We start from the raw sequence: 26,222 nt of genomic DNA, 5'->3' as shown, positions 1-26,222 counted from the left end.
CTCCCTGCCTGTGGCCTGGGAAAGCAGTCGAGGACGGCCCAAAGCTTTGGGACCCTGCACCCGCGTGGGAGACCCGGAAGAGGCTCCTGGCTTCGGATCGGCATAGTATCGGCCCGTTGCGCTCACTTGGGGAGTGAATCATCGGATGGAAGATCTTCCTCTCTGTCTCTCCTCTCTGTATATCCGCCTTTCCAATGAAAAAATAATAAAAAAAAAAAAAAAAAAAAGATTTATTTATTTGTTTTAATTGTTATTAACATTGTATTATGTGATACAGTCTCTAGGCACTGGGATTCCCCTCACCCCTGCCATAACCCTCCCCCCATAGTGGATTCCTCCACCTTGCTGCATAACCACAGTTCAAGTTCAGTTGAGATTCCTTCATTGCAAGCATATACCTAGCATAAAGTCCAGCATCTTATTGTCCAGATAAGTTCAGTGGCTTCTTGGGGAGAACTTCTCTGGTCTGAAGGTAGAGCTAACAGAGTAAAGTTCCGGTCAGTTAAAAGCTCCAAGAAAACATCAGCATCAATATACAATGTTATGGAATTCATTGACATAGTATGGAGTTAAAAATAATGCCAGTTCAATTCTTCAAAACACCTGGGTTGAGACAGTATCAATGACAGGTTCAAAAAGTAACAACCAACCAAACCAAAATTACAGGTTAAATCAAGGCAAACATGTGGTATCTAACCTTTTGGGATTCACTCATTTCCCTTAACATTATAGTTTCCAGTTGGGCCCATTTAGCCACAAAGAGCTGCATTTTGATTTTTTTAATAGCTGAGTAGTATTCCATGGAGTAGATGAACCAACACTTTCTTACCCAATCTTCTGCTGATGGGCATATTGGATGCTTCTATGTTTTTGCAATTACTGATTGTGCTGCTATGAACATAGCGGTGCATGTTGGTTTGTCATGAAACCAGTGTTTTGGATGTATTGCTAGGAGTGCTATTGCTGGGTCATATGGTATGCAGATTTTGAATTGTTTGAGTGTTCTCCAGACTGATTTCCATAAATGTTGTACCAACCTGTAGCTCCACCAGCAGTGGAGTAGGGTTCCCTTTTCCCCACATCCTCGCCAACAAGTGTCTTTGGTGTTCTTGTTTATGTGGACCAATCTTACTGGTGTTAGGTGGTACCTCATTGATGTCTTAATTTGGATTTCCCTTATTGCCAGGGATCTGGAGCATTTTTTCATATGTATGTTTGCCATTTGGGCTTGTTCCTTTGTGAAATGTTTGCCCATTTCCCGAGTCCCATTTCTTGAGTGGCTTGTTTGTTTTGGTGTTTTGGTTGTTTTGGAGTTCTTTGTATATCCTGGAGATTAGCCCACTATCTCCTACATAGTGTGCGAAGATCTTCTCCCATTCTGTGGGGTGCTTTTTTACTTTGCTGATGGTTTCCCTTGCTGTTCAGAAGCTGCTTAGTTTGATGAGTTCCCATTTGTTTATTCTGTTCTTAACTGCTATTGCTTTTGGCGTCCTTCATAGAAAGTCAGGACCTAATCCTAGCTCTTGCAGGGTATTTCCAACATTTTCTTCCAAGTGTTCGAAGGTTTCTGGATGTAGTTTTAAGTCTTTTATCCATGTAGATTGGATCTTAGTGTATGGTGATAGATGTGGGTCTATCCTTTTGTGTGTGCAGGCTATCATCCAGTTGTCCCAACAACATTTACTGAAGAGGCCTTCCCATTTGCTTGGACTGTCATTGGTCTTTTTGTCAAAGATTAATTGGCTGTATCTGTGTGGGTTCCCTTTTGGTGCTTCTATTCTATTCCATTGATCTTCCTCTCTATCTTTGTGCCAGTACCAGGCTGTTTTGATAGCCACTGCTCTATAGCATGTCCAGAATTCCGGAAGTGTGATTCCCTCTGCTATCTTCTTGTTCTTTAGGATGGTTCTAGCTATTCATGTTTTTTGTGTTTCCAGATGAATTTTTAAAGATTTTTTTTTTTTTATTATTTTTTCATTGGAAAGGCGGATATACAGAGAGGAGAGACAGAGAGGAAGCTCTTCCGTCCGATGATTCACTCCCCAAGAGGTCGCAATGGGCTGATACTATGCCGATCCAAAGCCAGGAGCCTCTTCCGGGTCTCCCACACATGATTGCAGGTTGCCCAAGCTTTGGGCCGCCCTCGACTGCTTTCCCAGGCCACAGGCAGGGACCTGGAATTGAAGCGGGACTGCCGGGATTAGAACCGGCGCCCATATGGGATCCCGGGCGTGCAATGCAAGGACCTTTAACCACTTGCGCCACTGCGCTGGGCCCCCAGATGAATTTTTAAATCATTGTGTCTAGTTCCGTGAAGAATGTTTGGGGCAATTTGATTGGCATTGCATTGAAAAGTGTATATTGCTTTTGATAGTATAGACATTTTAATGATGTTGATTTTACCTATCCAGGAGCATGGAATGTTAACAAAGATTCACGGATTGGAGCCAAGCCCACACTGACTTCCCTAATCTTCCCCATCTAATATTACTCAGGCTGTGTTCAGTGTCTGTGCCTCCTCCCTCTCTCTCTGATTCCTTCTCAGTAGTGAGCATTCATTACTCCAATGTTCTAAGCTGTGTGAGTGAAAGCATTTTTCTCTGTTTAAAATTGACATGTTCCGGGCCCAGCGCAGTGGCGCAAGTGTTTAAGGTCCTCGCTTTGCACACCTGGGATCCCATATGGGTGCTGGTTCTGATCCCGGCAGCCCCGCTTCCCTTCCAGCTCCCTGCCTGTGGCCTGAGAAAGCAGTCAAAGACGGCCCAAAGCTTTGGGAAACTGCATCCGTGTGGGAGACCCGGAAGAGGCTTCTGGCTTGGGGTCGGCATAGTATCGGCCTGTTGCATTCACTTGTGGAGTGAATCATCGGACGGAAGATCTTCCTCTCTGTCTCTCCTCTCTCTGTATATCCGCCTTTCCAATGAAAAAATAATAAAAATAAATTTAAAAAAAATTGACATGTTCCAGTGGGGACTACGTCCCTTCTCCTGGGATCTTGGGGGCCTGGGTCTATCTCTTACCCCTCTGCTACTTTCTCTTTTCTCTCCTTTGGAACTCACAATCTTCCTTTCTGATTCTTCCTGCCTTCTCTTCCAGGCTTTCTCTGCTATTGAAGATTGTCTCCGCTATCTTCATTACATCCCTAATACTCATCCCTCCCAGTTATTCCTGCTTGTACGGTTTTCTTCTGACATCTGGGGCTGCCTGGTGTATTAAGGTCATAATTACCTCCAATTGCTTTTCTTCAGCCATAGGATCTAAGGGAATGCACTGCCTGCTAGTGTCATTATAGGTATTTGAGGAACGTGGACATGCATTCATTTTCCTCCCTGTCTGATACCTTTTACCTTGGCCAAATTCATGGGTCCTCACTCCAGTGCCTGAGCCCTGTCACTAGAGTCTGGCGGTAAGCTCAGAGACTCTTCCTACCTTCCTTTTCCAGCCACAAAGTCTCAATTCAGCCATGTCAAGAGGAAGGCATTGTCAATGATATTCTGGAGGACTGTGGGTCTGCTATTCTCTCTGTTAGCCTTTTTTAGGGGTGGGGGGCTATCTTCAGAATGGATACGCTCTCTTCAGTGGTGAACAGTGTCTTGAGCAGCTTCTGGCAATCATCACAGATAGGGCAGTGGGTGTCCATAATAGATTCCACAAGGTCAGTTAACACTCTGAGGTCTTTCGAAATGGGGGTGCGGTGTTCTGTGTTTTCTAGTTTTAGAAGTCCCTGGAGGAAAAGAGCCAGTACTGATAAGTTTAGCCCATCTCTGGCCTGCTTGCTTGCCCAATGGTTCACACAGGCAACAGTGAAACATAATTACCCAAACAATCGGGTCACTCGCAGACTTCCCTTCTCTGGAGTCAAGGTCTCAAACTCCTCTTCTCTACCAGTGGTGCCAGAGTGGGTACAGCCGCTTCTGGAGTCATCTGCATCAGGAGGAGTTTGTGGTTGCCCTCTGCAGCAGCCAGCCCCAAGAGCAAGGGTTTGCAAGGGGCCCATTCTGAGGAAGAGTTACCCTCATGGGCAAGCAGTGGGACTACATATGGGAGGGGAATCTCTCCCGCACACCCACATCCCCATAGGCTGACATTAAAATCTAAATCTATTAGGGAAGGATAAAATCCAGGGTCTTTCTGGACAACTGGCTGCTTTTGAGCAGCAATCTCTTCCTACTCCAGCCTCTTGGCCTGAGAGTACTGAGGTAGGCATGACTTGTACATTCTGCGATGTTAAAGGGGAATATCTAAGCCAATTAGGAGGTTTCCCTACTAAATCCTGTCATTGGAGAATATAAGCAATCTCGTCCAGCTGTCCTTATCTCCCCAATCTGGTTATGACTGGTCTTGGGAATATAACTCCTCCGGGGGACAGCTGAACACGAATTTAGGCCATTCTACGAAGCAGAGAGTGGTCAACTTACCCTTCTTGATTTCCAAACCCATGTTACAAGCCCTCTTCTGTATCTGAAACATGGCTCATGAGCAGAGGTTTGGGGTTGACTAAACTCTGCCCCACATTTTTCCCTAATATAATTAATCAAGCCTGATAGAAAAATGCAGAACACTAGAACCAGCAATACAGCAAGCCCACGATGTTTCACAACAATCCAACTCTCACTTGAACTGTGCCTTCTCACACACTCCTCCACACACTCACCACTCTCAAGATCTGGATCCTCAATCGGGAGTGCTTCAAATGGTGTGCACTTGGACTGTGGATGATTAATGAGCTTAATGACTTCCTCCAGGGTGAAATCCTTCTCCTGCCCTGCAGGTCTTTCTTATGTTTCTTACTTGGGATGGCCAAGTCCCAACGCGGTCACTGGACCTCCCCTGAAACCTCATCACTGAAGCCTCAGTTGCTCCCCTGAAGCCTATTCACTGGATACTTGCTCACTCCCTTGAAGCTTCACTCACTTTCCTGGAGCACCACTCACTCTGCTCCAGGGTGATCAAGTCCTGTGGAGGTTCTTGGAACTTCTCTCTCCCCTCCAGGGTAATCAAGTCCTGTAGGGTACCTCGGGCCTCACTAGTCCCCTTGGAGATTCTTGCTTCCCCATGAGGCTAACCTGAGCCCTCAAGGAATACTTAACTCTGATGCCAGTCAACTGTTTGGTCACTCTAAAAGGGTTGGAGAGTCTCATGGGCCCTCAAATGTTAGAGAGTGGGCTAAAGTCCCCGGATGTCATGGTGTGAGCTAGTCAACCCCTAAAGAACAAGAAAGGTCTCCCTGGTAATGCAAACATCAAAGAGAGTTTATTGCACTAGTGTGAATGGGTCAGATAATACTTGGCACCCACAGGCCAACCAAGCGTGCAGGTCAGACCACGAATGAGCCCAAGACAGAAGATCATATAGGCCCTTTTAGGATGGGAAATACATCCAAAGTAATAACGTCAGACATGCTAATTTTCATGGCCTTCAAGGGCAGGCAGCCTGTTCCATTCCCATACCCAGGATGTTTATGGCTCATCCCATTCTCACATCCTTGTCTTCCTCTTGCTCATGGGACCAGACAAGAATTACACCCTCACCTGCCTATAATTGGGTTCACAAAGTTGCAAGGCAACAAAGAACAGGTTTATAGCTAAACTGGAATCCTTGAAAAGCCCAGGAGCCTCCTGATCTAGCAAAGTAGCAGCTATTTCAGCACAAAGGAATCTCACACTGCCCAACAGAAACATTGTATTATAGCATTCTAATATATTATGCTAACAAAGCATTTTACTATTCTAATATTTACATACACTCTTAACACCCAAAGAACAAATGGAGAAAGTCACAGCAACGGCTGATACATCCTACATTACCCACTGGTTAGAGGGAGAGACATGCCAGAATTCTGCCACTTGCTGGTTCACTCCTCAGACACTTGAACAGTCAGAGCTGGGCCAGGACCAAATTAAAAACCAGGCTTCATCTAGGTTTCCCACATGGGTTGCAGGGGCCCATTGACTTGTGCCAACCACCTGATGCTGCCCATGCTGTGCATTAGCAGGAAGCTTGGATCAGTATGTCAGAAGTTACAGACCTGTACCCTGTTTTATTTTAGTGCTAATTCAGTTCGATTTTTAAAGGCAGTAGATCAATTCACACTGAAAATAATATCTCATATGTTCACCATAGGGTTAGGTCCAAAGCAGAGTTGTCTAGTTAATGATAGTGACTCAGGATTGGAAGTCGGGTCATGGCACGCTAATCTAGATGCTGAAGACCTTGGTATGCATAGGCCAGGATTCCATAAAGCTTCTGGTTCAAATGTTGGTGGTCCTTTTTCCCATGTAGCTCCATGCTTGTGGCCCGGGAAAGCCATCTAGGACAGTGCAAACCCTTGAGAGGCAGCAGACACAGGAGAGATCCAGAAGAGATTCTGAATCCTGGCTCAGATCGGCTCAGCTACAGCCACTGAGGCCACCTCGGGAAGTGAATCAAAAAACTGAAGATATTTCTCTCTCTCTTCCTCTGTATAACTGACTTTGCATATAAAACTAAATAAATATTAAGGCAAAATGAAAGACTGGAATTTGATGGTGGTGCTTGATATTTCACGTGCTTAGTGCTAAGGTGAGGATAGCGGAAAATTTGCATTAGCTGTGTAATCACCCAAAAGGTCTAGAACACATGGAGCATGCCAGCCTGAAGCTGAGAGTCAGGTGCTCAATCAAGGACTCACCCTGGCTCTCTGGATCCCAGTCACCTGAACTATGACATCCCCTCACAGGTGCTTCAGTTGCCAGGGTTGGAATTAGAAGCCAGAGCAGGGAGTCAGACCAGATATTTCAGTACCAGACATGAATCTCTTCCTTATGAAGCTTACATCTGACCCCCTTGCTATATTCTTTTTCCTTTTTCTTTTTCTTTTTCATCTTTTTGTTTCTTTGTTTTGGTTTTTACTTCCATTCATATCAAGTGCTTAGCTTAACACACACCCCACTCATGAAAATATATTCAAGGAATGACACTATAACACAAGAGGTTAAGCCACAATCCGCAACACTGGCCTCCTATAGGAGTGCCAATTCACAGCTGCTCCATTTGCAATACAGCTTCCTGCCTGTGGTCTATGAAAGCAGCAGAGGATGGCCCAAGTCACTGAAACCCTGCTTCTATGTGTGAGACTTGGAAGAATCTCCTGGCTTCTGGTTTCCGTTTTACTCAATTCCAGTCATTTCAAACAGTTGGAGAGCGCGCCAGTAGGCAGAGATCTTTTTCTTTGCTTCTATTCTCTCTGTAAATCAGCCTCACCCTAAAAATAAATCTCAATAGATAAGGTAGAAGCCTCAGTGAATTAGTCTAGGGAATAAAGTCCTCTCCTTATGCACACTGGGATCTCTATAGGTTTTAGTTTGTGTCCAAGCAGCCCTGCTTTCATTCAGCTCTCTTTTGGGGGCTTGGAAAAATAGTTGATGATGACCCAAAGCCTTGGAGCCTGTATCCACTTAACAGACCAAGAAGAAGCTCCACACTCCTGACTTTGAGTCAACTGAGTTCCACCCACCGCAGCTACTTGGGGAATAAGTCAATGGATGGGAGACATTTGTCTCTGGCATTCCTCCTTTCTGTGTATCTGGATTTCCAATAAATATAAATGAATGTGCAAAAAATAATTAAAAATAAAATTAAAATAAATAAATAAAATAATAAAGCAATACATATTTACTATTTATTTGATGGAAAGTGTGATTTATAGGTAAAAGGTGAGATAGAGAGAAACTTGTTCCATCTACCAATTATTTACCCATATAGCTACAACAGCCAGAATTGGGCTGGTCTGATGCTGAAGCCAGGAGCCAGGGGTTTCTTCCTCATCTACCACATGAGTGCAGCGCTCCATTGCTTTGTGACATCATGCACTGCTTTGCCAGGCCCCAAGCAGGGAGCTGGCTGGCAACTGCAGCAGCTGAAACACAAATCAGCACCCATATGGGATCCTGGCATTTAGAGGTAGAGGCTAAGTAAATTGCACTAGTGTGCTGGACCCATAAATAAATCATCAGCAGAAAAAAGAAAACAAGTTCTTTCAGAGCCATTGATGAAAAATGAGCCAGGTGTCAGGAAGAAGGTGACAGAGGGGAGGTTTTGTGGCACTGTTACAAAAGTAAGAGGCAGTTGACAACAACGTTCTGGATACCTGGGCTTGCTGTCTCAGAGTCCCTGGGGCTTGATCAGCAGGTTAGGCTGCAGTCAAGCAAGAGATGTGTATGGGTGGAACCTGCTCACAGCTGAGGACAGTGGCAACCCAGTGCTGTGTCACTGTGGTCTTGGTGGCACTGAAATGACGCTGCAGAATGTGTCTTTCCTCAGGTCCCCAGGGCTTCAGGTCCAATCGCTCAAGCTCCAATCAGTCATGGCGGTTCACCAGCACACACACATCCCTTGCTGCCCACCATCCCGTATCACTGAGGCTGATGCCAGCACCCAAATCTTCCAGCTGCTCTCAAATCATCTATCCTCCTATTCCCCATATAGGAGCTATTTTCCCATCCCTAGGGTTCTTCCAGTGGTAGCTGCAAGACCACACACTCCTCTCAGACCCATTACAACACATTATTTAAGCTTTTCTATTCCTCCAACTACTGTCCTGCCCATCCTGTCATCATCATCAACAAACAACTGGTAAAAGTCCAACATGGCCTTCCCTCAGGTCACTGCTCCAGGAGAACCCACAGATACCTGCACACATGCAAATTACAGAAAAATAACAACAACAACAACTGGCCCAAGGTCCAACACAATAGCTCAGTGGCTAAATCCTAGCCTTACAAAGGCTTGGATCCCCTTTAGAGCCAGATAAAATTGCAGATGCTCAACTTTCCATCCATATCCCTGCTTGTGGCCTGCAATAGCAGCTGAGGGTGGTGCAAAGCCATGAGAGCCTGAACCCACTTGGAGGCCTGAAAGAAGCTCCTGGCTTCTGGTTTTGGATCAGCTCAGCTCAGGCCATTGTGGGCATCAGGGGAGTGAGACAGCTAATGGAAGGCATTTCAATCTGCTTCTCTTTTTCTCTGTAAATCTACTTTGTCAAGGAAAATATTCATCTTAAAACAGAAATCTCTTAGTGCCTGGTGTGGTATCCTGGTGTGATTAAGTCCTCAGCTTGTACACGACCAGATCCCATAATGATGCAGCTTCTATGCGGGACATCTGCTTTCCATTCAACTCCCTGTTTGTGCCCTGGGAAAGCATTCAAGAAGGCTCAAAGCCTTGGGATCCTGAAAACACATGGGAAAACTGGAAGAACATTTGGCTCCTGGCTTCAGATCAGTTCTGCATCATCTGCTGCAGTAGCTTGGGGGGTGGTGGTCAATCAACGAAGAGACGATCTAAATCTCTATCCTGCATATGCATCAGACATTCACTTTTTCCACCCTTTCAATGCTCTCTCCTTATGTGTGGATGAAAGAAAGATAGAAGGATCAGACTGTCTAATGAGCATCACTAGCTGTTGGGGGTCTAGCCCTCCCTTTTTTTTGTCTTATGGCCTCTGCAAGTACCTCTAGGACTATGTTGAATAGCAGTGGTGATAGCGGGCACCCTTGTCTTGTTCCAGATCGCAGTGGGAAGGGTTCTAGCTTTTCTCCATTCAGTATGATACTGGAATTGGGTTTTTCATAAATTAATTTGATTATGTTGTGGATTTTCCCATCTATGCCTACTTTGGCTAGAGTTTTTAGCATGAAGAGGTGTTGGATTTTGTCGAAAGCTTTTTTTTTTTTTTCAACATCCCCTCAGAGTGGTAAGTCCTCAGTGCATCCAGTGAATGGGAACCACATGGATGAACCCAAGATTTAGGGTCCACACCCAGCGAGGACTGGCAGACCATGTGACAACACTGAATTCCAACCCTCAAAAGTGCCATGGAGTTGGGAGCACAAACAGCCAGACAGTGGCCACCTGGGCAAGGGCTTGCCAGAAGGCAGGTTTCATGTCAGTAGTGTCCTGCAGTATCAGTACAAGCCAGTCACCAGAGACCCTGTGCAAGAAACCGCCCCTTAGTGCTTCCTGGGAAGCATCAAGAGGAAATCCCGGGAAAGTCTTTCTTCAGAGTCACCAGCTGGCTCTCTTCCTATTATCTAAAGCATCCAGGTCTCACACAGATTTCTTTAATTTGCATAGTTTAAATTATTAGTAGACTGTTTTCTAAATGTACTACATAATTGATACATTTATTATTAACCTGTAGTCCTGTCCCATTTATAACAAGCAGCAGGCCTATGGGATAAATGTTTTGTAAAGCTATTATTTGACAGTTTTCATTTTATACTGTCCCTATAAGAGTAAGTTTCCTGGTAGCTCAGATCTAAGGCCCCTCTGCCTAGTATCCTCAAAGACAAGATATTGTTGAACGTGGCAACCATACTAGAAACGATTACCCTACTAAAACAAAAAAGCAGGAGTATAGCACGTCCTGAAAATATTTGAACCTTGTATTATTTATTTTAAATTTTCTAACTTTGGATGGTGAAGGGCAGTCTGTTGCAGATTGTTGTTGGAATCCATCTCAGAAGCAGAAGAGTTATCTGCTCTGTAGGGTTCCCTTGACTGGTCAGGGTAAGGCTCAGATCCTGTCCTCATGAATGGGGGTGAGGATCAGTTTATGTTATCCCAGAAAATGAAAATAGCCCACGGTGGATTCCTGAGAGACTTGCCCAGCAATGTCCTGCTGCAGAGTCTTGTAAAAGCTTCGATATGGCCACGCTGTTGGCATTTGAGTCAGAAGAGCGACTCAAAAGGCAACTATATTAGAACTTTTTATATTATATAAGTATGTTAGTATTTGTGAAGCACCCCTCTCTTTCTCTTTACTTTCCCCTATGAGCACTTAGGACCTGATACTTCCTGCCAGTTTCTCCTTAAACCAGATGATCAGACTGTCTAATGAGCATCACTAGCTGTTGGAGGTCTAGCCCTCCCTTTGTAAATAGCTCAATTTCTGCCTGTACTTTTTCTTATCATTCAATTGTAATGCCACTGGGAAAATTCCAACCTTTTCTATCTGACAGCTTTCTGTGGCATGGGCATGCACTGGCATGTGCACTGTTGTTCCTTCTTCAGGAATGCAATTATTCCTATGGAATGTATAAGTTCCATCCCTCCTCTGGACTTTGGGACTTGCTCACGTGGGTGAACCTCAGCTCCTTGAACTGTAAGCTTGTGTCTGCCTGTGTTATCCCCATGTTTCTCTCTTACATACAGGAAACACCTCTGAAGTGAATGACACTGAGTTCCAGTGCACCCTGACAGCATGCTGGAATGCTGGAGTTATATTGGGTAGTAGGCAGTTAGTTTATTCTGTGTCCCCAAGTTATCATTTTTCCTCAAATATAAAAGAGCATTTTCCCCATCATGTCTTGCATTCACCAGAGGAGGTCTCTTCCAAGGGACAATGGTGCTATTAGCATATTAATTCCCCAACTGACACATCAGCCCATATCTCCAGCCATTGTGTGGGAGAATATCACCCTAATCTCCTTATCATTGAAGGACTGGAGGAAGTGTTACTGATAATCCCAAGGCCAGGAATGTCCAATGTCTGACACCTGTCTGGTCTTTTGCCCCAAAGCCAGACACCAGCGTGACCAGAAATTTCCTTTTGTTCTTTCTAGAGCCTCTTTGAAGCACACCTTTACAAACTGCTCTCCTCACCATTAATTCAGGTTTGTCTCTCTTGCTTTTACTCCTGCCATGATGGCAGAGGATCTCAGAGCCCCATGTCACTAGGACAGAATCTCCTTTCTCAACTTTTCTAACAAACTTTGCTTTGAAATTTCACTGTGTCCACATGAAAAGTCTTCTTTCCTGCAAGGCAGAAATTGAGATTGCTGCCTTATTTGGGGTAAAAAACAATAAATAAATAAACTACAACACACAGGCAGGCTGTGCCTCAGCTTACATCCACAAATTGATGATAGTTATAATGCTAATGTTGTCATTATGCAGCTGCCCAGAATCTTGCCTGTGACTGAAGGGGCTAATGGAGAATCCTTTGTTTCTCTGAAAAGTTTAAAAGAGACTTTGACATAATGGTGAATATCATAGCCATTATGTCACCAGCCACAAACCACCAGCTACTTTGGTGACAATGAACAAGCTTGCAGAACTGACTGTCTGGGCTTTGGAACAACTGAACACGTGTGGGTGGCATGCTTGCTTTGTAACAGTGGGTTGATTTATTGGCAGAGGATCAGCAGAGGCTGTGTGATATAGGTCTCTTGTCCAACATTAAGCCTTTATATCCTTTATATATGTTTCACTTGTGCAGTGCTTTGTTTCTCAAGCCCGTGAAATGCTGTCAGCTAATTGCTACCACATTAAAGACTTGCCTAGCCATGGAACAGGGTCATCAGCCTCCCCAAGTATGTTTTGGGCAGCTGAAGCAGACCACACATTGAATTGTAGCCAGTTATGGGTAAGATGGACCTGACACAGACCAAATAAGACAGGGTTTCTGTCATGCTATGGAGATTTCTGATATGGATAAGGCAGATAACATGAGAGTTCACAACTGAAGACAGGCATATTCAAGTCTTCATTGAAACAAAACCAAGGGGTACCTGTTGTGTGCTAAGGAGTTGATTAGCACTTGTTAAGCTGAGCACTGCAGGGTGTGGGCTTGTGGCTGAAAGCACCTGGTGTAATGGGACTGCTTGACATCTTATTGAAAGAGTATATAAGAAGTAATAAACTATGGGGAGATTTCCACCATCATTGGTCTCCTGTCAGTGCTTCATCCCCAGATCCTATCCATGTCCTCATTGCTGCCTCAGCTGGTCGAAGTACACCTCAGGCCACTGGAGGTATAGGATGTACCCTTCCCAGGCTTAGTGAAATAATGTGCAGAACCACCCTCCCTGCCTGGAAGGGGTGTATATCCCAGCTTGAGTCCCATGGTAGAGAGCCTGAGTTTGCATTCTGGTAAGCTCGAGTTCTGGGAAGCTATGTGAGGGTGGGACAGAGGTGCCCATGCCTACCTCAATGTTATACCTGAATGAATGTCCTAGCAGGCAAGGTAGAAGCCTAGGATTATCACCATGAGAGCTCAGGTACAAGAAGTCTTCTACACAGAGTAGGTGTTCAACCAACAGTTCCAGTCAAACCAAGTGCTCCAGCTTAAAGCCATCATTGAGAGAGTGGTGTCGCCTGGGACCCTCCAAAGTGTCTGCCTCTGATCTGACCACCAGCAGTGGCCTCCCTATCAGCCACAAGCCAGGAGAGGTTCATACAGGTAGGCTGTTCCTCAGCTCTGCACCCACAAATTGGTAATAGTCATAATACTAAAATATGAGTGTGATTCCAGAAATTCATGGAAAATGGAAGCAACAGAGAGGGGATTGAAAACAATTGAACTTTACAAATAGTATCTCAGAAGATGCATTTTTCACCATCTCTTAAAGAATGTCCTCTTGTTTTCCCATTACCTTCCTAAAATCTTTGCTAATTTAAGCTGCTAAGTTGTGGAGCCTGTGGGCTTGGCAATGGTTGGTCCCTGGGACTGCATGTCCTCAGGTGATGCAAAGGGCACTGATCGACTATAATTTTGTAGCTAGGAGTGGACAAAGTCTTGCAGAAATTTATAACACACCATGTAGAAGCCCTGGGACTGAGAAACAAGCAGTGGGTTGACCAAGCACTGAGAGAGTAGGACTCAGGCCCTCTTGCTGTCTCTGTCAGTAGGCTCTGTCTCCTCAGTCTCATACCTAATCTTCCCTTTGTTGATTGTGTGCCCCTGCTGCAGAGCCACACTCAGTATCACTTGTCAAGGGATGTTCTCTTTTCTTCTCCCCATTGTGCTACAAAAAGCTTTCCCTCATTTCTGCCTGAAGGAGAATTTTAGCTGGGGGGAGGGAGAGGAAAAGAAGGCAGGCAAAGCCCACTCTATGGTCACAGAGAATTTCTCAAATCCAAGAATGGCAGAGATACATCTGAAGGAGCTTCTTTGCATGACTCAGCAGCTTGTGCTATGACAGAGGTCATCTCAGAAAGGTGTATGCCAGCACCCCATATCAGAACACTAGGCTATTACAGCCACATTGCCTGCGACCAAGTCACAGCTAATGCATCTGGGAAAGTAGCAAAAGACAGGGCAAAGGCTGGGTCCTTGCACCCACATGGGAGACCTGGTAGATTTCCTGGCTCCTGGTTTAGTCTGACCCAGTCCTGATTATTGTTGTCACTGGAAATATGAACTAGAGATGGAAGATCTCTACATCTTGCCCTCCCTCTACTTTTTAAATTTATTTAACATTTTGTTCAGATTTTCACAGATTTACTTGAGTTTACAGAGAGCTAATGAACTTTTACCTGATTATAGCAGAATCTCACAAATAGTTTACAGGGATGGCTTGCTTTGGACAATCCATTATACTCCGTTACTAGACACTGGGAGTGTATAGAAGCTCTTTCTCTCTGTTTTTGTCTCCAAAAGGATCCAAATCTTGGTAAGTTGTCATGGTTCCCAGTCCGCACAAAGCAGTAAGAAGCTCTGGAGGAGTTTGTCACCTGTGGACTGTTGTGCTTCTGGGCACACAGCAATTCTATCTTGCCTTTTCTTCAGTCTGTCCTGCTCCTCCAGCTATTAATACTTACTTATAACAAGGTGTGGCAGTGTTTTTTTTGCACCCATATTGTTTGATACCAGCTCTTGCAGACCCTGGTGGGCAGCTGGGATGACGTCCACCACCAAGTGGGAATAGATGTTTCTGTTCCTAGGTCAGAGCTCGAGGCCTGAGACTGGCCCTTTGCCACATTCCCCTCCACCTCCATTGCACACCACTTTCTCAGCCTCATGAGGACTCTCTCTCAGCTGAGATTGCAGTGCTCTGTCTCCCCAGAAGAGATTTGCAAGGGGGCAGCAGTGCAAAGCCGGCCCCACGTGGTATTCGTGGCTGAAACTGTTACTGCCTTATGTTTTACCTGTGTGGATTCCTCTCTGCTTGCCCGAGATGGTGTTGTGCAAAATTGCAGAGGGACTTGCCTGCCCCTCTTGGTCTAAGGGGTCAGTGAGCACTCAGCAAGGCGCCCAAGGAGAAGGCAGCAAGCACAGGCCCAGGATTTGTTCTCCCAGCTGATGCAGACCGTTCTCTTCCTACCATTCTCTTCTTAATTCTGTTACAGCTCATTCTCCCAACTGATTGTGCCTGCCTTCTGGCGCTAGTAATTATATCCCTCAGGTGATCGTACCCACTCACTGAAACATGGACCGTGAAAGCTTATGACTTAAGAACAAACACAAGATTTCCTATACAGGGACGTGTGGGGCTCTGTGATGGAAAGGGAGTGTGAGCCTGGGCTGCCAGAGGTGCCCTTGGCTGATGAAAAGAAGGCACTACATTCAACCAGGGTCACCTGCTTACACTCAGTACTCCTGCCCTCAGTGAGTGTTCCTCTGAGCTCCTGGATCACTCCTTCCTTCCAGTACTCCTCCCCTCAGCATACATTCCTCTGAGCTCCCAGATCACCCCTTTGCTCTTCACAGTGGGTCTCAACAGAGAATGAACATGGGTGAACTCCCACAGCTTAATTATCTTGTTTGGCACAAAGGTTGACTTATTTCAGAGATAACATCTGGTCCCCTCACTAGTTTGAAAGTCCATTGTCTGAAAGAGGGAAGGGCATGGGCCCGGCACCATTGCCTAGCAGCTAGGGACCTCGGCATGGTCGCACTGGGATCCCATCTGTTGGCCGGTTGTAATCCCAGTGGCCATACTTCCCATTTTGCTTCCTGCTTGTGGCTTGGCAAAGCAGTTGAGGATGGCCCAAATATTTGGGACCCTGCACCCCTGTGGGGGAGCCCCGGAAGACTTCCTGGCTACCTGCTTCTGATTGGCACAATACCTGCCATTGCACAAAATTGGGGAGTGAATCATCATATATATATATATATATATATATATTTGATATTGTTTTGATTCTGTGTATTGCATCAGTAGAGGAAGGTTTGAAAAGTCTCCAGAGGGTGTGCCATACACACATGAGACATAGCATGTGCAAAAGCAAGTGATATTATATCACACACAGTGCATAGAAGCCCTGAAGAGTTTGCAGGTGTTCTGACGACTTGTAGTCTTTCTATGAGTGTGCATGCTCAAAGACTTTGTGAGCTGGCAAAGACATGGTGAATGGAAATGCATTGTGAGGATTCATGAGAAGGTGAAGAGATTCCTTCCACAATGAGGCCTAATAGAGCATGTGAACTTGCGAGACTCCACCAATGCATGAGGCAGGCTCTGGAAAGATCTGTGTTATTCTCACTCCCATGTCCACACATAGGATCTCCCACTGCACTCAAATCTTACTTGGGGCTCCAGAAAGCTCAACAAGCTTTGACTTGTTCCTGGGAATGCATCCCCAGTGAATCAATTGTCAGAGACCTCCTCCTAGTGACTGTGTTGAGGAGCATGCTTTGTGTTAGGGTAGTTTGAGGAAATAGTGTTCTTTGTGCCTAATTGCAAGCCTTCTTGGATTTCAGGCTTTGCCCTTATGACCTGGCCTACCATCCTCTGTGGAAGAATATTTTCAATGCAAGTTGATACAAAGCAGAATGTATGTGAGATGCCAAAAGGCTCTCTTTCTTTCTTAAGACACACTCACAGCATTACACACATCTCAAGATCTTCCACTGGAGCCTTTTTTTGTTGTTGTTCTTGTTGCTTGTTTGAATTTTTTTAATAAAATTTATTTTGTAATCTTTACAAAATTAATTAGGGTAAGAAAGTTCAAGGGCTACAGGAAAGTGGATAATACTAGTATGTTTTCTTTATTGTAACGTTCATGTTTAATGGGGGGTATTATGGGAGAAGGCCCACCGAATTTCCCACGCTCCCCAGGTCTCGGATTTAGGGCATGCTCTGAGGTTATTGAACAAGTGGTCCTGATATTGCCACAGTTATTAATCGCTCTCTAAGCCACTCCAACCACTATGAGGTCTTAGAAAATCCACATTCAATTGGCCAAATATTAATAGTAACAAGAATATATATGGAATTGTGCAGATGCATAGGTCTACCCATCCACAGATAATGTTTTCATTCTGCATGTATTCATTGTTGCATGTATATGTATATATGTGTTTGATTGTATGAATTTGAGTGTGTGTGGACTGTGTGGGGACTGATTCATGTGTTCAGTGCATGGTCTACCTCTCTGATTTTGCTATGCGCACAAATTTATTAATGTTGTCAGTCCACAGAAGGCAAGATATTACATGAGATGATGAGCATACTCGAGGTCATATAACACACAGTTCTTTGAAGTATTGAAAGTATTGCCAGAACCATGATTCTGAAGCCATAGCTGTTTGTGAATGTCAATTGTCACAAGGCAAAAGCTGCAAATCATTTGGAGAATAAACCTAACATGAATGAAACTACATGCCATAGACTTAGAATCTAAAAGAGATTTCTTCCACAGTGAGGTGGATTGAAGCAGCTGATTTTCTGAGCAGGAGCATGCTCCCATTTGGGGGTGAATCACTGTACAGGGGTCCATGCACTGCATGGCTTCTCTCCCTGTATGCTCAAGTGGAGATCTCCCACTCACCACTCGCATGTGGCTTATCCCTGTGTAGATATGACCTGCCTTAAGGGCCATATTCTCATTGAGTCTCTGCAATAACTACATCTCAGTGCCTGTGTGCTGAATAACTGCATTGGGAGGAGAAAGTGAAGTGATAGTGATGGGGCTGAATGGCTTTATTAAAAATCTTGTTGACATTTCAGCTTTCACATACACCCTTCCTTACCATCGTCTTCAATACTGTCGCATTCAACCCATTCAGAAAGAAAGGACACTTCATCTGAGCTGCAGGAATGCTCTCCTTCTTTGATTAGACAATCTTTAAGTGCCACACGCATCTCAGGAGTGCCGTTTTGACTCTTGTAGATGGCTGTGTGAGAAATGACAGCATGTCAATCTTTACCTGTGGCATCAGCTGCGTTTTCTCTATTTCTGAAAATAAATGATCAAACCATTGTTCATCAGGCTCTGACTCTTCTGGACTTCTCTCTAAAAACATCTAACTAATTTAGCATTCCAAGATTATTTTTCATCACATAGAGATCCAATCAAATGTGGGCATATTTCCTGGTAGGAGACTCCAACCACAGTGCATAAAACGTTTTCATTTTATGACCTGAATGCTGGCATGAAAGGTATTTTTACATATATTTTTATTACTCTATGATATGTTACATTATTTGTGTACAGTGTGTTTGTACAGTTTGTGTGTGTGTGTGTGTGTGTGTGTGTGTGTGTGTGTGTGTGTGTGTGCATGCAAGCCCATGCACTTGTGTATGTGATGTATGTTTAAACTTGTGGCCCATGTATTTGTACATTCAGATCTGGAAACAATGTTGAATATGTCAAGATATGTGATAAAGAGAAACCAGAACTAGTATCTTGATGATAACATATTATGCCTCACCATGTGTAGTGCTTTGAAGAGATGAACATGTTACAGCTGCAGACTCCTGTGTTTCAAGTGACTCTATATTAATATTAATTCCCAAAGTACATGCATTTGTTTGTGAATACAATTTCTGTCATTAGACAGCAGAATATCCAAGAGCTCAATAGCTGGCAGGTCAGAGGTTGCTTCGATGTTACCATGCATTTACTGTGGTGGGGGGTGGAATGAGATGATAGCAGAAGGTGCATGCATTTAAGTGGCTTAGTGTTGGCAACGCCCGCGTTGCCAAGTACCCCGAGCCCCGAGTCGAGCGGAGGGACTAGGGTTATGAGACAGACAAGACAGACAACACACAACACACTGAGACTTGTTCCTGTGAAGTGAAGTCTTTATTCAAAGTCAAACTCTCTTATATAGTTTGCTTGGCCCCTCCCAGGATCTTCCCAATGGTTAAGCAACACCTAAGCTCCCCCAAGGACATGCAAAAAGGGGAAGCAGGAAGGAGGGAAATTGCAGTCAGGACGTGCAAGAATGGGAGGCAGGAAGGAGGGAAATTGCAGTCAAGCCACGGGCTAAATGTATCAGGCCATGATTGCCCTTCCTGTTACACCTTGGAGAAACAAGCTGTGCTGTGGAGTTAACCCTTGGGAGACCCGGCCGTGCAGCTTAGTGAAAAGGAAAATCATTTTCCACCCTTAAAAGGGAGGTTCAAGATATTTTGTATACACGAGCTTGTCCCCATTGATTGGATGTGGCTCTGGACAGTTTCTATAATTTTCATCCCTGACCATGACATCACATGAAGATGTCCAATCACTCACATCTGATATACAGTTGAGGGGCTGTGATTTATTCTTGGGACCATATTCCCATTGTTTCTCAGCAAACAGACCTCAGTTCCTATGACCTGAAGTACTCCATTGTTAAAGAAGTGTGTTTTACATAGAGACTGGTGACAGTGACAAATCGCAATTCTTTTCTACAATAGGGCATGCCATAACATCTCCCTTACCATCCTCTTTGATGATAATGGGGTCAACCCATGCTGGCAAAAAGTAGGCATCTTCAGATGTGACAGAACTCTCTGATTCTTTTGTAAGATGATTTCGGACCTCCACACAGATCTCGCAAGCATCTTCTTGAGGCTTCTGGAATGTTGTTTGGAAAAAAACAAAAACAACACAATCTTAAAATGCGTCTTCATCTGGGTGGTCCATGTTTTCAAAGACTAGCGCGTGCTGGGCCCAGCGTGAAAATGTAGTGGTTAAGGCCCTCACCTTGCACAGGCCAGGATCCTATATGGGCACCGGTTCTAGCCAGAGTAGCCCTGCTTCTCATCCAGTCCCTTCTTGTTTTCTGGGAAAGCAGATGAGGAGGGCCAAAGCCTTGGGTCCCTGCAATCGCATGGGAGACCCAGAAGAGCTCCTGGCTGCTGGCTTCAGGTAGGCTCATTTCGAGTATCTTGAAGTCACTTGGGGAGTGAAACATTGGATGGGAAAATCTCCCTCTCTGTCTCTCCTCCTCTCTGTATATCTGCTTTTCCAATAAAAATGAACACGTCTTAAAAAAAAAAAAAAGACTAGCACGTGCTGTCAGTATGTCTTTCTGCATGTGACCAATGGTGTCTTTGCCCTTCCATGAATCTTGATTGTTTCCTATTGGTCCACTGCCATGTAGACTAAGGCAGATGTTCAATCCAAACGATAAAAATTCAAGTGTCTCACAATTCTTACTTATGTATGTGGTTTTGTTTTGGCATACATATATGCACATGATATATATTCATTTTACATTCCTGTGTTATGCGGTGCCAGCTTATGTGTTTATGTTTGTATGTTATTGTGGATTTAGTAGTATGGCTTCTATATTTGCATGTTCGCTGCTTGAGCACTTCCTAAAACCTGTTGGCAATATATAGACATATTTCCTTCTCATGCTGTTCTTTTTAGGGCTTGAAACATAGCAAATTGAAAACTATCAGGCCCATGTGTGTCTACGAAAGTCAATTTTCAAAAAACCAATGTGAAATTCCTCATAAGGTTTGTAGGGACATTGTGAATGAAGTTGTATTTACAAGGAATTGTTAGAAGCAAAATGGTAATCAAAGTGTGGTGGGATGAATCAGACAAATTTGTTTGCAGGATCTTGCTCCATGTGTGTAAATGTGGCTCTGGAGAGGTTTCCATATGTCCCATTCCTGCCCTTGTAATTTGTTTGGGAGGTTTATCTCTGTGCATCTGACTTGCTTTTCACGAACCATGCCCTCCATCTGCCAAATTCCCCATGAATCATTACCCAGAGTCCTTATCCTAGAGCCTGTATCCTGAAGCAGTACCTTGTGAGGGGAAAGTGAACTGGATAGTATATGGGCTGGTTTAATTCAACCATCTGTCTCTGTTTTAGGCTTTACCTACAAGGTGTCTTAACATCTTCTTCAATAATGATGGGTTCAATGCAGTCGGAAACACAGGATGCTTCATTTAAGTTGGGAAAATTATCCCCTTTTTTGATAAGATGTCTTTGGAGTGCCGCAGACATCTCAGGAGCATTGTCTTGACCCATTTGAAATTGTGAGAGAGAAAATGAAAACAGGTAATTTTAAATGCTACATCATCTAATTGTCAAGATTTTCAAAAGAAAAACACATCTAGTTAATATACTGTAACTCATGCATAAGACTTACTTTTAAGAGTTGATATAGCATCATCATTCATTGATGCTAGTTGTTCATCATTCATTGAAGCCAACATTTTCCACCCCAGTGCAGACCATGGCATATGTCCTGGCCATTTCACTCATGGCATATGTCATGGCCAACTCTGTCAGGAGTGATGGTGTCTTTGTATCTTATATTACATTTGGTATTGTAATGTGTTATGTACAGTGTATATATGCTATTGCATTAATCTAAATAAATCTGCATATTAGATTTCTATTCATTCTATGCTAGATGCTTTTTGTGTGTGTGGTGCATGGGGGTTTGTGTCCGGAGGTGTGGTTTGTGCATATTCTCAGCTGAAAAGTTTTCTGATTGTGTCACTCTATTAGAAAACAGACATTGCAATGTGGAAAATCCTAGAGAATTTCCCTTTCCACTTGCATGTATCTAAAAAGCTAACTTGATTATTAATGATGTGTCCTGTGATGTCAATGGCTGTCTATGAAAGGCAAATGTAAAGCAAAGTTTAATTTACAATGCATCTTGAGGCTGGTCAGGCAATGGCAAATGAAAATACATTTTAGAAAATGTGTTAGAGGGTTAAAAGATTTCTTCTACATTAAGTGAGGTGAAGCAGGTAATTTTCTGAGCAGGAGCTCATTCTCAATATATGGGGGAGCCTCTGAAGAAGTTTCTATTCTTCTCTAAAATGCCCAGGTTACCATTTAGAGATGTCCAACTTTCTCACTGACAGGTTTTCTGTAACTGGGGCTACATTCCCAAGGAATCTCTCTCCAGATCTCCATCCTAGTGCTTGTATCCTGATTAATTACATTGTTTTCAGAATCTTCAGAGAATTGTGTTTGAGCTTTGTGGATGAGTTTAATATCTCACCACCGATTAGGCCTTCACATGTTTCTTCCTTACCATCTTCTTCAATATTACTGGGTTCAGTCCAAGCTGAAATGAAGGAGACTTCATCTGAAATGGAGCAACTCTCTCCTTGTTTTGTTAGATGACCTTGGATTGCCACACACTTTTCAGGAGTGTCCTCTTGAGGTGTTTGGATTGCTGTGTGAGAAATGACATCCTGTCAGCCTTGAGCTGTGGCATCATTGGATTTGCTTGTCATTTCAATGTATAGTAGAGCAAATATTTATGTTAGTGTTGTGACTGGCATTGGAAATTGCAGGAAAAAAATAGGAAAGAAGGTTAACTGTGCCAAACGGTAAATCTACATTGTTACCTCTTGCTCTTTGTCATGCTGATTGAGATATATGCCCCAGCCAAAGCACAAAAGCAAGAGTGTTCAATTTTTTTCTTACTAGTTTGTTTGTTGAGGTTATTTTCACAATGTTTCCATGCATAGATATCAACATATAAATGTGTATGAATATGCACACATATATGTCTGTGTATATACATTTATATGTGATAAAAATATTCCTTTTGGTTTTATGTGTAAGATTTTTGGCCTATTATTTATTTAATTTTCCTTGGCTGAAAATGTATTTGTTTGTGTAAATCAGTAAGCCACCAGAACCAGCATTTAAAAAATTTCACTGTGGCATTCTCCTCTTGTGGCCTTTGAAATGCGGTGTAAACTGAGGTGTCACTCTGCACATGATAGCACATACAGTGTATATATGGTCAGTCAACATGGGGCATGCTTTAGTTGGAATGAACTTAGCTTCAACATACCTAAAATGAGATATATGCTACCCCTTGAGCACTCTTATTTATTCCCTGGTCAGTGGTCAAGTGAAAATCCTCAATAAATCTCATTTTAGTTGCATCTGTTGTTTTTATTTGGGCACTGTGTGTGTGTGTGTGTGTGTGTGTGTGTGTGTTTATATACTCATCATAGTCATCGGGAATTGCTATATTAAAGCTTTCCTCACTTAGAATTGATCCATGTGTGGTGTTTAAGTATTCATTCACTATTCCATACATCTGCCTTTCTCTTTCATGTTTGTTTTAAGATTATGGATTGTTTTATGAAATGATCTCAGGTCATGATGTTTTATTGTAGCTTTCTCAAGCTTATTAGTGTCACCAACTGTGTAAAATGGGAATTGTTCGAAGTGAGAAAATTAAACATTTTATAATTCAAACATGAGTCTGCATTACAATTGCAGATTGACTTAATAGACGGAGGCATCAAAAATCAAATTTAAAGGAGAAGCAGCAGTGACAAGGGTTCGAACTAAGCAATTAAGGTGGTAGAGAACAAAGAATGTATGTACAAAACATGAGGTCATTCTCTTCTTAAGCCACTGAAAAAGTAGGCCTTGTGTAATTACTTTGTAGCCCATATCATAGGCTGAGTTCATTTTCAGCTTCACAGGCTGAGCTATGCTAGAGGAGTTTGCTGTATTTTCTTTCATTTTGTGCCCATTTGTGATACTTGTTAATACAGAGTAGATAAACTCACTAAGCTTGCGTTGAGGTTATATCTCTGCCATGGGTAGCCATTCTTTGCAATTGCTTTCATTTTTTAATTCAAAGCAGTTTAACCTTTTCTAAGACAAATAGCCAATTCTTAGAACACTTCTAACCATGATGTGATGTGTCATTGTGATTCCACAGGTTAATCTGAGGGAATAAAAATAAAGCCTATCCTGCTAATTTCTAAACTCAATGTGTGCACATTTGCCAGAGTCTAGATTAGACATAAGGAAGTGAAATGGAATTAACATGTGCTGGAGTCTTGTGCCTCTCAGTGTTTTGTAGCATGGACGGCAGATACAACTTCGTTGGATAATGTTTTTGAGTCTTTAGCTCCATTATATTTTCTTTTTTTTTATTATTATTATTGTTGCTTACATTGTATTATGTAGTACAGCTCCATAGGCGCTGGGGATTCCCCCCACCCCTCCCACACCCCTCCCCCCATGGTGGATTCCTCCACCTTGTTGCATAAGCATAGTTCAAGTTCAGTTGAGATTCATTGCTTTCAAACACTTGCCTAGCATAAAGTTCCGTGTCCTATTGTCCAGATAAGTTCAGTGGCCTCTTGGGGAGACCTTCTATGGTCTGAAGATAGGTCTAACAGTGTAAAGAACCGGTCAGTTAAAAGCCCCAACAAGGCCTCAGTATCATTATACAACATTATGGAATTAATTGACATAGTATTGGGTAAACAATATGTTAAAAATAATGCAAATTCCATTCTTCGAGACATCTGGGTTGAGACAGTATCAATGACAGGTTCAAAAAATAACAAACAACCAAACAAAAATTACACGTTAAATCAAGGCAAACATGTGGTATCTAATCTTTTGGGATTCACTCATTTCCCTTAGCATTATAGTTTCCAGTTGTGCCCATTTAGCCACAAAGAACTGCATTTTGTTTTTTTTAATAGCTGAGTAGTATTCCATGGAGTAGATGAACCAAAGCTTTCTTCAAAACACCTGTTTTACGACAAACCAACATGCATCCCTATGATCATTGCAGCACAATCAGTAATTGCAAAAACATGGAAGCAACCAAAATGCCCATCAGCAGAAGATTGGATAAGAAAGCTCCATTATATTTTCAACACTCACGCTTCACTTCACCTCAATATGAACACAGGCTCAAATGAAGCAATATGCACATGTTTACTTTTTCAAATATAGTCTCTAAAGATTATACATCTCTATGAATGTTCAGATCATTGTTGCTATTGATTGTTAAAATAGTTCAAAACTTGGTGCACAAATCTTGAGATTAGCTATTGTGTCAGGAAGGAGTTTTGTTTCCGATTAACTCACTGGACTCACACATTTCAGGACAATATGTCACTGCATTCAGTCTTCTGGTTGTATGTGCCCTCATCATATTAGCAAATGTTGTGTTGAAGCTAATAAGTCATTAAGTGCTTACTAAAGTGAATATTGCAGTGAATATTGAGTTTAGAAGTAAATTACTCTTATTTGAATGACAGTTTTATACACTCCTGTATGTATCAGTGTCACACGATTCCATTTTGGATTTGTGCATAGTCTGTCATAAACACAGTATATTTTGTGGTGTGTGTGTGTGTGTGTTTTGTAGTGCATATATCCATGTGTTTTGCATTTACATGGGTTGAATTTTCTGTGGCTTCAGCGACCTGTGAGGTGAATAGATGTTTGTGACTAAAGTGTCACTAATATAAAGGTGTGTATGAGTTGGAGAGTTGATGGGGGAAAAGAAGCAGAAATTGATGGGGGCTCTGTATTCCTTTTAAATACATAATGTATAATAACTTCATGTTAGAAAAGGAAAGCGAATTCTCATGATAAACACAGTTGTTGTCCATGTGGCCTAAATGAGGCAGTTTTATTGGAATGGAATGCAGTGTATCCATTACCCATGGGTATAGATAATCTACAGACTTGAAGGTATAAATATCTCATTATGCAGTCAATACAGGGTAGTGAAGGGCAGGATGGATGCAGATGGACTTTAGTTGATGAGTTAGGCAAAATGCCTTGAGTATTTTTTTTTTTCTTTTCTTAATGGGATGATAGAACAGGTGATTTGGGGAGAAGTATGTGTGGAAGCTCCAAACAGGCTTCCATAAGCATCATCTATGCACCTGGCCTCACTTGCAGATCTTCCGATCATGAAAAGCTTATTTGGTTCTAAAGAGCTTTGAGCTGTTCTTGGCACCACACTAGCTATGTGTCCTTTCTCAAAGCCTTTATTCTATTCGCTGTGCTGTAAAGCAGTCATTGTGATGAGAAAGTGGAGTGAGCAGAGGTTGGGTTGGCTGCCTAAAGTATAACTTCTGAGTTTGGACCTGGTATTTGCACCTTACCATCTCCTTTGATAAGAATGGGTTCATTCCAAGCAGAAACCAAATAGACATCGTCACATGTAGAGCAACTTTCTCCTTCATATGTGTAATTGGGTTGGGACCTCCACACACATCTCAGGAGCATCTTCATGAGGTTTCTTGGATACTGATTGGAAAATGACAACAAGTTAACCTTGGAATGTGGCATCTTACTTGTCTGTTTTCCAAAGTACAGTACATAACACACATGTTGTTTATCTCATGGGAATACTCACAAATCTTGCTGTCACAGGAGTGAAGGGGATTTCATGCATGCCAGGGCTATGACAGAGGCCACTCAAAACTTATTGCAGAAATTTTAAGTAAATTCTACATTTCTCAGTTTCTTAGCA

Source organism: Ochotona curzoniae, unplaced genomic scaffold (assembly GCF_017591425.1).
Source record: "Ochotona curzoniae isolate NIBS_2020 unplaced genomic scaffold, NIBS_Ocur_1.0 contig_1813, whole genome shotgun sequence".
In the NCBI taxonomy this organism is placed as follows: Eukaryota; Metazoa; Chordata; class Mammalia; order Lagomorpha; family Ochotonidae; genus Ochotona; species Ochotona curzoniae.
Note: the sequence above shows the minus strand (reverse complement) of the source record.